The following is a 12,512-nucleotide window of genomic DNA, read 5'->3' as shown; positions in this document are numbered from 1 at the left end:
ATCTTTATCCTTACGATTATGTCCCTCTTTCCCCTTTTACCTAATTAAACTACATAATCTACCTAATATTTTCCAACATGGGAAGGGTAGAGTTTTTAAGGTAACCTATTTTATTTCTTCTTATGATCCTCTTAACCCAAGTTTTATTTTTGATTTAATTACCTCGGTTTCTAACATCATTTACCCTTGATGTAAATTTACCTAGTTTTCATTTCTTGATTATATTTATCAATTAATTTATTTTTAATGATTCCAAGGGTGCCAAGTTTGGTCGTGCCCTTCAAGAACTTCCCTTGAAGTTCCAAGGGTGCCACGCCTAATAGTTTATTTGTGATGCCAAGGGTGCCAAGTTGGTCGTGCCCTTCAAGAAATTCCCTTGAAGTTCCAAGGGTGCCACACCACTTGCCCTTCAAGCATTTAGTGACTACGAGGGGAAAGTATAGGTGCAATGTCATAGACCACTATCATCTCTTATGTTGCCTGCTATAGTGAGACTAATGGTGTCGGGGATCAAGGAATCCACCTTGATGCGCGTCCCCCGGTAAAATCCTCATGAGCGACCCAACTTTGGGACCTACCCTCATGACATCATGATATTCAAAGCGAAGGTGTTTCAACCTTTCCAGCCCAAGTCACGGCAGGAGTGCTAGTGGGTGAGATCAGGGACACTATCCCACCTCTCCCATGTAGTTCCATCCACTTGTACAACCCCATCACCCATATGTGAGTCATTCGGTCAAGCAACTAATATGTGCCTACAACCATTAACATATCATCATAATATAGATAAACATATATAGCAGGTTTCAAAATTGACTTAGAATTTCAAAGATAAAATAATATAAATTTTCATCAAACCAAGTGTCATCAACTCATCATATGCGAGTGCCTCTTATGGTTTCCTGCCATACTCAATAATCATCAATAACAAGGTTTCTTAGTGTTAGTCATTGTCATAATAGCATCATTAACATCACCTAGTCATTCGCATCATTATTCATTGTGAACCAGAACTAATGCAAGTAGGTAACATAGGGGACACATCCATCATGGCTATTATCATCATAACATCAATGGAAACATACATATCCATCAAAGCTATCAACATCGTAACATCAATAGAAAACATACACATCCATCAAATCTATCATCATCATGATATCAATAGAAAGCATACATATCCTTTAGTGCTATCATCATCATAAATTCAATAGAGAACAAACATAACCATTTATGCCACAATCATCATAATATCAATAGAGAACGTGCATAACCATTAATGTTACAATCATCATAATATCAATAGAGAACATACCTAACCATTAATACTATCATCATAATAATGTCAATGGAGAACATACATAAACATCACAACCACTAATATCACAATCACTAATAATAGAGTTATGTGTTCGGATTCCTCAACTTGAGGTCCTCAAAGAATAAAGTATCCAAGATAATGTCATATTAGGGCTAGGAAACTAGAGTGGGCACTACATACACCCCCTCTTAACAATGGACTTCGTCCCAAAGTCCTTAGAACATAAAGGAAAAACGACGACACATATCCTAGGAACCCTTCCTGAAACTCTTGCTAACCTTCTGGTAACAAGTATCTCTGATTTTTTTTTAAATTAAGCAAATTTTCGCTAATGAATTAAAATCAGTCAACAAAATCGTTTTCATCTTTTGGATTAAGTAATTTTCTCAACAAATTTATTTATTTATTTATTATTATTTTTATTTTTATTATTTTTACATAATTAGTTCTATTAGGCCCTCATGAAACATTGTCATAAAATCTAATGCTTCTCATTTTCATTCCTTTAACTTCTTGAATATTCAAGAATGTCTTTCTAGTATAGTTCCTTCGAACATGAGCTTGAGCTGTAATGTCCAACAATTGTCCTTGTTATGATCATCCTTCATATTGCAATTTCTTTTTTTCTTTTCTTTTTTCTTTTTCGCATAATTTAACTTTGAGTAAAAATGTCAATATGTGGATTTACTAGCACAAAATACAAATAACAAAGCACGAATGAAGGGAATAACACGCCTTAGTTTTCACCAGATCAAAACATATTAGATTGTCATATATTCAGGAAACATGATATCAAGGTCCACACAAACTAATTGCTTTGAATTTACAAACTCACTGATTTATCATAGCATTACACCTCTTACTTACTATACAAGTCCATGATGACACTGATCATTTCAAAAGAAGCACGTGTTACTAAAACATCTGAAGGAAAATAACTTAGAGCAATGTATTTCAAACTATAAAAGCTTAAGGCACATTGATCTTGCCCTTGGTAGCAATAACATATTCTTGATCAAAAAGACTGGTTGAGGATTTTGAAATTAGTGAACCAAAATTCCCATTCCAAGTTCCTATTCATCATCTTAAAAGGAGATATCACTTACAAAAAGCTTTGATATAAATCTTCATTCTGCAATACAAAATTTATTTCCTCAGGCACTCAAAAATAAGCAGAATGTTTGTATCATATTTTAATAACCACTCCCAATGACTACTTTGTTGTCTGAACAATAATATGTTTACTTTATTTTTCATTTATCATCTAACAACCCAAAAACTTGTACAAGGAACAAACCAAAAATAGATTGCTTCAGTTGATAACTCTAAAGCACTGGTGTAGAGAATTGAAGCAAGAAAATATAGATTCAGATTGTATTAGTTAAAAGAATAGAAAGGATTTTTAACGATTAAGGGTGTTATTTAATACTAACATTGTTTTATTCCCAAAAACAAGATTCATTTCAAAGCTTTATCTAGAGAAGAAACGAATAGACCCATAAATACCACAACTCCCTAATGAAAGTAAGACTCATCAGTATTAAAAATCTGTGTTCTAAATCGAAGGATCACCATAGCATATTGAAATAGGGAATATAATAGACAGTTTGGGATTTATTTTCAACGATAATAAGAGGCATTAACAATCAGGGTTCATAAGCTATGTTCAAAGCCACTGTGTTATTCTAGGTACCAAAAATAGGCTCTTCTAGTAGTCAATGGACAATGGCAGCTGTAAGCATCACAAGTAATGAGAGACGGGGACAGAATGTAAATGCAATGGGCCACATAACATCAGAATGGAAAGAAAATTCTAGCTTAGAGAATCAACCATGGTGCCATTCAAATCACAGGCCTTCAATTATTTCCATTTAAATTCAAGTAGCCCCTTTGAACAATATTTAGTTCAATAACTGTGTGTTAAGAACTTTGAAGACAACTAATCAAGGAAAATCCCTAGTGACTTACGGTAGAAACTTTAAGCCATATTCAAAATTGCTTCTTTTAAAAACAAAATGGATTTCATTACTAAATACTGTCTAATTGAGTACCTATTGATTATTCAATAGCGCTTAAAAATTAAATCCATGGATCGACCTTCACCAGCATTATAAAATGCAATCTTGTCGTTTTGGTTTGAATGGGAAAATGTTTACTGCAGACAAACAAGATTTTGTTTGTATTTTCAACCAACACAATGAAAAGGCAAAGGTGCTGCTATTTATAAGCCGCCTATGACTTCGCTTACTGTGAACTGTCAGGGTTGAGCCCGAGAGATGATAGAGGGATGAACGATTGAACGAAGATGAATGGGTATAGGGTCGAGGGTTATAATGAGCAAGCGTTAATACATGGTGGTGGCGGTCACCATGACGAGAATGACAATGATTTCCATATTGAAGAAGAATAAGTCACTTGCCCGTTCCATTTCTCAACACTACTTACAGACTTTCAATGCCACTGCAGACATGCGCATTATAACCCTCTGTCAGAAAAATAGGCTTATAGAAGCAGTGGAGACCTTCAAGCATGTGCTTTCATTTAAATTTAAAACCATCCCCGCTCTCAGCACCTGCAATATTTTGCTAAGTAGCCTAGTCCACTGGAATCGGTATGAATTAGCATTGTATGTTTACATACTTATGATTGAAGCAGGCATTTTTCCAAATCTGATAACTTTGGGCATTGTCATCAATTGTTATTGTGAAACAGGTAGAATGGATTATGCATTCAAAGTGTTTGAAGAAATGGAAACACAAGGGTATATTCCAGATGTTGTAATATTCAGTACGCTCATCAAAGGGCTTTGCAGGGAGGGTAGGATGGAAGACGTTGTCACAAATACTCCAAGAAAACAAAGTTCAAATCAATGAAAGGGCCCATGTTTCTGGATATTTAATTATTGATCCATCTTAACTGTCAGACTTCAGAAATGAAGAGAAGGAATCATAGAGAAAAGCAGCCTGGATATGAAAAAGAGAGAAGGAAATTGCATTAAAAATCTACAAAATAATTTAAGTGATGAACATATTTTTAGCAGAAAGATGCAGAAGAATTATTCAGAACTAGGGAGACATAAATTGTTCATGGAAACAGATTAGGAAATGTACAAAATTGTTTGCCGAATAATTCACGCTACATGAGAAGTTAAAAATGATGAGAAATGTCTCCATAGTTACACTGCTGCTGAGGAGATGGCAGCTTCTTCATATTATTGTATGCTAACGAACACCCATCTCAATCTTCTCAATCTTAATCACCAAAGCACTGTTCTTCCTCTGAGATTCTCCTCTATGAAACTATCAGCGTGAAGCCATTGCTCTCTCCAACTCTCCCATGTTGTCGTGTGAAGAAAGGTATTCAGAATCACAGCAATAGCTCAAGAAGAAATGCAAATTACGGAGCAATCAGTACCCGAGGAAGAAGAAACAAATAAAGAGCAACAGCCAGAAAATGAACATGAGCTACCACGTAGAAGAACTAAAATCTATGTGGGCAATCTCCCTCGGAGCTGTGACCATGCACAGCTTACTCAGCTGTTTCAGGAATTCAGAACCGTGGAGTCTATAGAGATTGTTCGTAATGAGGAAACTGGGATAAGCATAGGATTTGCTTTTTTCACAATGAGCAGGGTTACAGAAGCTAAGCCAACCATTGAAAAATTGCAAGGCTATGACTTGGATGGACAGGATATGATTGTCAACTTTCCAGCAAGAGTAATACCCAAGAAAAATGAAATCGATGACTCCTATGTTGAGACTCCATATCAATTGTTTGTGGGTAACCTCACGCTGTTACCATGCTGTTTATCTGAATACAATTTCTATCCAGTCAAATTGATATCTAATACTGAAGTATTTAGGCCGAAATTCCAACAAAAGACCAAATGAAGATTTGTCACCCTAACTTATGTTCAGTTGTGATTGAGAAGGCAGCAAAGTTTGAACTGTGCAGAGTCCTCGAAGAATTTAAATTCGAAGTCGTTCCACGAAAATCGAATCTGGACACTGTTTCTTATTTAAAGAACAAACATAATTATGGCGCAAAATGGCTATATGTGTCAGTTCGAGGAACCCAAAACCACACGCTGTAAAGTTTGCTAAAGGAGCGTGGCGCTAAGAGGAGATATTCAAAATAAATCTGCATAGCGAGGAAGATATTCGAAATAAATATGCTTAGAGAACACCCAGTACTGTTTGGCAAGGTAAAGCTTCGGTGATATAAGGTATTGGTTATGGTCACAAGGTCTTTCTGATACAGAACATTGGGTTGACTGCCCCATAAACATTACATTGACTACCCCTATAAACTTCCTTTAAGTGCAGCCTACATTATATTTAATTAAAAGATCACTTGTTAAAACAACTCTTCACTAAACTTTTATCTTGCGTCGACGAAAGGGAACCGCTGCAAAGTCCTTGAGCCAGCAAACTACAATTGGATCTACCATGGCACCTCCCCAGGATCAATTGAGAATGTGCAGACATCATCAAAAGGCGAAGAACGTGCCATTTCCAGCGTTCTCATGTTCATAGCAATGCAGGCAGAAGCCCTTCCTTTAGTAAGCAAGTTTTCTTTTGGAGGTCGAATATTTAGTGTGGGCTTCTTTTATCTTTGTTTCTGTACATTGTAAGTTGTGCTTTGACTTATCTGGAATTCTGCAGATCTTTTAAGCAAAAGCTTATATTTATTGACAATTTGTTTTTACGATCCTTGGAGTTTCCAGGTGTCTAACTTTCTTTGTCGTGAATCGCTGCTTAGAATAGGTTTGATTTTGATTATAACCTTCATAATTACTTCATTCTCTCAAATTTGTGTTGGCCTCTCTGTAGATTTGTGCATTGAAGGTTGTCAGACAGCTCAGCTTCCATTGTAATAAATAAGATTTGGTTTGGGTTCTTCACCGCCATGGGAGAACGTTGAGGGCCAAGTGTTTAATGAATAATGCTCAAACAGAACTAAAAGTCTTAGTTTTCATTAGGTGGTGCCGAATTATCCAGGTCAGAGAAATCCATTGAAACCATAACACAGAAGTCCAATTGTATACCAACATAAGGAATGGCACAAATGGCAAGGTATGAGTTCAAGTGTTTGATGCCATAAGTGTCAGAGCGTCGATTCCAAAACAAACACGCAGATCACCTTCAACAAATATCAAAGCGGGGTTTTAAACAAAGAACATTTGTTACCGGGTTTCGTATCCAGATTTCATAGTAAGCGTTGCAAGATTCGTGTTAATATATGGACCGCGAAGGATATTTTTCAAAACCATATGTGCCCAGGTGCCAGTTTACAAGCAATATCGAATGCCAGTTGTGCATTTGAATGCCAAATGACATGTACGCATCTTTCTAAAGGGGTGTAGATTTTACTACAATGCCCAGTGTTTGTAAACAAATATCAAATGCCCAATTATTGTAACCTTTGCAGCGATATCTACAGAGATCGTCCCACAAATGTTCTCTCACATGAGATGGTTCTACATCAAGAAGAAATTGTGATAGAAACGCACAAGATATTTGAGTTAAGGGGCATTTATGACAGATAAAGAGATGAAGGAAAATGCCTAGTTTGCAAGTGTTCTTCCAACTTTGGTCACAAACTTCGGAATGCTTTTGAAGTGAAAATCCCATGTGAAATCCCCAGTTGACATATGTTGTGTTTGCTATTGAGGATTGTTTGTTCAAAACCAGGAATATAGAGCTCTCTGAGGAGTTTAAATGTAGACATCATGCAAGCATGCTCACAGGATGATATAAAAGCCAAATAAAGTTGATTGGTGAAGACCAAGGAGTTATGATTCAGTGAACTGCGAGGGGGCCTAGCAAGAAGAAAGATTGGGTAATACAAAGTTGTATTTCTTTGATCTAGGGTCATATGCTCAACTCACCGCGTTAATTCTAGACCTAAAAGATCAGAAGCTTCCAAATCTAGACAAAAGACAGGTAGAGTCAGAAGCCTACTTGATCTCCCTTAATTTTTTTTTATTTTATTTTAACGAGCAGACTTCCATAGTCTAGTTTTAGGGCTCAAATCTCATGGAGAAACATTAGAATGAAAAACCAAATCTAGAGGAAATGCTGCAGAAGGAATTACACCCAATGGCATTACATACAATGTTTTGATTAATGGCGTTTGCAATGCAAACAGAATGGGGTGTTGAGAGTTTGTGCTTCGATATACAATGCACGCAGTGAAAATAACAGAGGAATTGCATAAATCCCTCTAAACCTCGATTATCTCAATTGAGAGACGCCATTAGCACTCAACAAAAATCATCATTGCTCATGTTTTGGAACAACAATTGCAACATTATAAATGTAGTAGATATTGAACCAAATTAGTCATGCATGCATGGGCCCATAGGTCTCAAGGGTTCAACATAGCTCTGATACCAAGTGTAAGGACCAGTTCTATACTAATATATATATATATATATATATATATATATATATCACAATAAAATACAACCAGAAGATAAAAACATTGGGAATTCAAATTTATTCAACAACTGTCTAACACATTCCTAAATTTCATTTCACTGAACATATCATAAAATTGACATATATTTAACTAAGGCCATAAAGAAATCATACAAAATAATATTGCAACACACATGTACCATTCACCAGAAGACGAGACTCCACTTGATTTGTCGTTACTTGTCTTCCCTTGTTGTCGGTCACCTCCGAGAATGAATGACAACGTACTTGATCCGAATGCGATGACCCACCGGTTAACCTCCCAGCCTACTCCTTGGGTACTCTTCTTCCCCGCAGACCCCCGAGCTGCAATGGGGTTGTACAATGGAGGAATGCAATAGCTGGTAGAGGAGAGCACTCCTTGGCTCAAGAGTCCCCTCTCTAAAATCCTCTACCTCACCAAACTCACTATAGTTTCGTAATCACTGCTCTGACATAGTCTCATCCATCCAACAATAGGGTTCCCAAAAAAAAGTCCCTTCTCCCATGGCTTGCCCCTTCTTTTATAGGAGTCCTCATAGGTGACACTTGGCATGTCATGCATAATTAATTTTTTTTTATAATTCAATAGTTTGATTATTCACCCACCCATGTGTCACTCTCTCATCAAGGGTCTCCAAAATTATTTACTTAAATTTTAATTTAAAACTAATATTTTCCTCACCTCAATCAAGATTTCTATTTCTTCTCCTAATTGCCTCTTGATCCCCCTTTTTACTCCTTAATTTGTGTTTATTACTAAAGTCAATTAAAGAGTCAAGATTTGATCCCCTATCTACTCCCTAATTTAACTCAAGCTATCTCTTAGATGGATATTCTTATGTTGGTTGTTGCCACATGGAGGTTCTCTACATTTCTCTAGAATTTAATTTATTAATCTTATTTTAATTCACCATCTTCTTCTCTTAATTAGGTTTAACTATTTTAGAATTAATCTTTATCCTTACAATTATGTCCCTCTTTCCCCATTTACCTAATTAAACTACATAATCTACCTACTATTTTCCAACATGGGAAGGGTAGAGTTTTTAAGGTAACCTATTTTATTTCTTCTTATGATCCTCTTAACCCAAGTTTTATCTTTGATTTAATTACCTCGGTTTCTAACCTCATTTACCCTTGATGTACATTTACTTAGTTTTCATTTCTTGATTATATTTATCAATTAATTTATTTTAATGATTCCAAGGATGCCAAGTTTGGTCGTGCCCTTCAAGAACTTCCCTTGAAGTTCCAAGGGTGCCACGCCTAATAGTTTATTTGTGATGCCAAGGGTGCCACGCCTAATAGTTTATTTGTGATGCCAAGGGTGCCAAGTTGGTCGTGCCCTTCAAGAAATTCCCTTGAAGTTCCAAGGGTGCCACACCACTTGCCCTTCAAGCATTCAATGACTACGAGGGGAAAGTATAGGTGCAACGTCATAGACCATTATCATCTCTTATGTTGCCTGCTATAGTGAGACTAATGGTGTCGGGGATCAAGGAATCTGCCTTGATGCGCGCCCCCCGGTAAAATCCTCATGAGCAACCCAACTTTGGGACCTGCCCTCATGACATCGTGATCTTCAAGGCGAAGGTGTTTCAACCTTTCCAGCCCAAGTCACGGCAGGAGTGTTAGTGGGTGAGATCAGGGACACTGTCGCACCCCTCCCATGTAGTTCCATCCACTTGTACAACCCCATCACCCATATGTGAGTCATTTGGTCAAGCAACTAATATGTGCCTACAACCATTAACATATTATCAGAATATAGATAAACATATATAGTAGGTTTCAAAATCGACTTAGAATTTCAAAGATAAAATAATATAAATTTTCATCAAACCAGGGGTCATCAACTCGTCATATGCGAGTGCCTCTGATGGTTTCCTGCCATACTCAATAATCATTAGTAACAAGGTTTTTCAATGTTATTCATTGTCATAATAGCATCATTAACATCACCTAGTCATTTGCATCATTGTTCATTGTGAACCAGAACTAATGCAAGTAGGTAACATAGGGGACACATCCATCATGGCTATCATCATCATAACATCAATGGAAACATGCATATCCATCAAAGCTATCAACATCGTAACATCAATAGAAAACATACCTATCCATCAAAACTATCATCATCATGATATCAATAGAGAGCATACATATCCTTTAGTGCTATCATCATCATAAATTCAATCGAAAACAAACATAACCATTTATGCCACAATCATCATAATATCAATAGGGAACGTGCATAACCATTAATGTTACAATCATCTTAATACCAATAGAGAACATACCTAACCATTAATACTATCATCATCATAATGTCAATGGCGAACATATATAACCATCACAACCACTAATATCACAATCACTAATAATAGAGTTATGTGTCCGGATTCCTCAACCTGAGGTCCTCAAAGAATAAAGTATCCAAGATAATGTCATATTAGGGTCAGGAAACTAGAGTGGGCACTACAGTATTCTCTACCAGATTCGTGGGATAGTCTGATTATTGCAATAAGTAGCAATGCAACTGCCTTGCAGTTTGATGAAATAGTCTCATCCTTGCTGATGGAGGAGATGAGACGGAAAAATATGGAGAGCCAGAATGGTGATGCCTTGTCTATACGAAGACGGTCCCAGAATAGAAACAAAAATAAGTCATCGAGTGGGAGATCTAAATCTAGAGGTAGATCTAAATCTCCAGGAAAACCTGTAAAGGTGGTGTGCTGGAAATGCAGAAAGGAAGGCACTACAAAAGGGACTGTAAATCTAAAGCCCTAATAAAGGAAAGGAATCTGATAATGCTCCTTCTGCAGAGGCGAAAACCACCTCAGATGAAGGTGGAGATGTGTATTTGGCTTCTTCGAGTACACATGTAGATCATAAGGCATGGTTGATTGATTCAGGTGCATCCTTTCACTTCACTCTCCATAGGGAGTGGTTCTGCGAGTATGAGAAATATTGATGCAGGAGCATTAGCTCGGGGAAAATACCTTGTATTTTTATTAAACCTAGGGGTCTCATGTTTTTGAGAAATTATTAATTTTATGTAAATATTAATGAGATTTTGAGAGGATTTGTAATGTTTCCAAATAATTGGAAAACATGAGAGGAATTAGCCTTGAGATAATTAAGAATTAATGATGGAGCCTAAGTTAGATTTAGTTTCAAGATTTTAGGGATAAAATCTAGATTGTAGGGGTGTTGAGATATTTGAGGACTTTGTTGAGTGATTAAAGGGATTTGAACCTAAATTGGTTCAATTCAATTTGTATAAATTTATGAGCCTCAAAGGCAAATAAGAGTAGGTAGAATAGAATAGAGAGGAGAAGGTGAGGCTTGGACAGCCAAAGTTTGTAAGCCTTCGGGCAATTGTAAAGGGCCATAGATCTTGGAAATCTGGCCATGAACTAAGAGGTTTTGAAATTGTTTACATTTGGTTTTAAAATTCCTGGGTGAATTGTATATTGGATGATTGATAAACTAGTCTTGTTCTTGATTGGATCGATACCATTGAAGTTGTTGAGATTGTGCGCATCGCTGAAAGGCATGTTATTTACTGTATTGATCCTTGGAATGATCGATTCTCATTTCTGTTATGGATTATGTTGGGCGCTAATAGAAAATGAATGTGTTTTGATTCTGCTACATGTATGAGTCACGCTGGTATGGACAGCGTTGAATTGAATTGCTAGCACGGTGGAAAAGCAGTATCGATTTGATTGAATCAGTTCACAGTTATTGAGTGACAGGTTCTGCGTGCAAGAGTTTGTAAGTAATTTCGTGCATTAATACAGCATTGGATTTCTGAAGCTTATGCCTTCTTCCTACGCTGTGTATGAGAAGAATTCAATATCGATTGATGGATGTATGTTGCTGGTTATAAGAAGAACTGTAATGAACAATGTGTATGCGTGTATCAGATAGTCTGTTTATTGTGTATCGGAAGTTGGTGAATTTACCTTGTTTTCCCCGCATAGTGGTTGATTAAAGCCTTGATGGTCATCTCCTTTTCATTGCCGCGTCCTCGGCCTTTCTGAGTCTTTTTATAAAGCTCTGTGTATATTTCTGTTTACACAGAGGACGAATGATTTCTTGCATAAGCGGAACGTTGGGCGGACGTGAATTCTTATTAAGATTGGTTCAGACCCGTATCGGGTCCAAACCAAATATCGCATCGCATCGGAGAAGAGGGCCTTGAGACTGCCGAAGTGTAAGCTCCGACAGTCCGGAGCCGAAAATATTATAAAGCGAGTATAAGGGCCGTCGGGTCCGCATAAACCTTGTATCGCATCGGAGTAGCGGAGGCATCGATAAGGAATCGCCGATAGCCCAAATCCGAAATCCATATAGGGAGCAGTTTGAAGGGGCGTCGGGTCCGCAGACCTTTACATCACAAAACTGCCGATACGAATCCGCCGATATGACGGATCCGAAATCAGTATAGGAAGGAGCATAAGGGGTTGTCGGGTCCGCATCGCGTCGGAGATTGGAGTCTATTGTTTATTGCGAGCGCCGATAGCCGGACCCGCCGATCATTAATAAGGCGGGTTTATAATCTTTGAAATCCAGGCTTATGACTCGGAGCGGGGATTTATGTTGTTTCCCGTGTATTGATATATGTGGGCAGCCGCGGGGGTTTAAGGCTTAATGCCTATGTTGTAATGTTTGCGAAGGGTGGTTAAGGCATGATTTGATATTAATGTATAAGGGCCATG

At 37.3% G+C, this 12,512-nt stretch overlaps 1 pseudogene; it reads left to right on the top strand.

Annotated features, from left to right (window-relative positions):
- The first annotated feature begins 4,515 nt into the window (after positions 1 to 4,515).
- LOC149207964 (uncharacterized) lies at positions 4,516 to 5,211 on the top strand (annotated as a pseudogene).
- The last annotated feature ends 7,301 nt before the right edge of the window (positions 5,212 to 12,512 follow it).

This window comes from Pinus tabuliformis, chromosome 1_2, assembly GCF_031772625.1.
Source record: "Pinus tabuliformis cultivar Carrire ecotype Pingquan chromosome 1_2, CPIR1, whole genome shotgun sequence".
Lineage (NCBI taxonomy): Eukaryota > Viridiplantae > Streptophyta > Pinopsida > Pinales > Pinaceae > Pinus > Pinus tabuliformis.
This window is presented reverse-complemented; position numbering and strand designations above follow the sequence as displayed.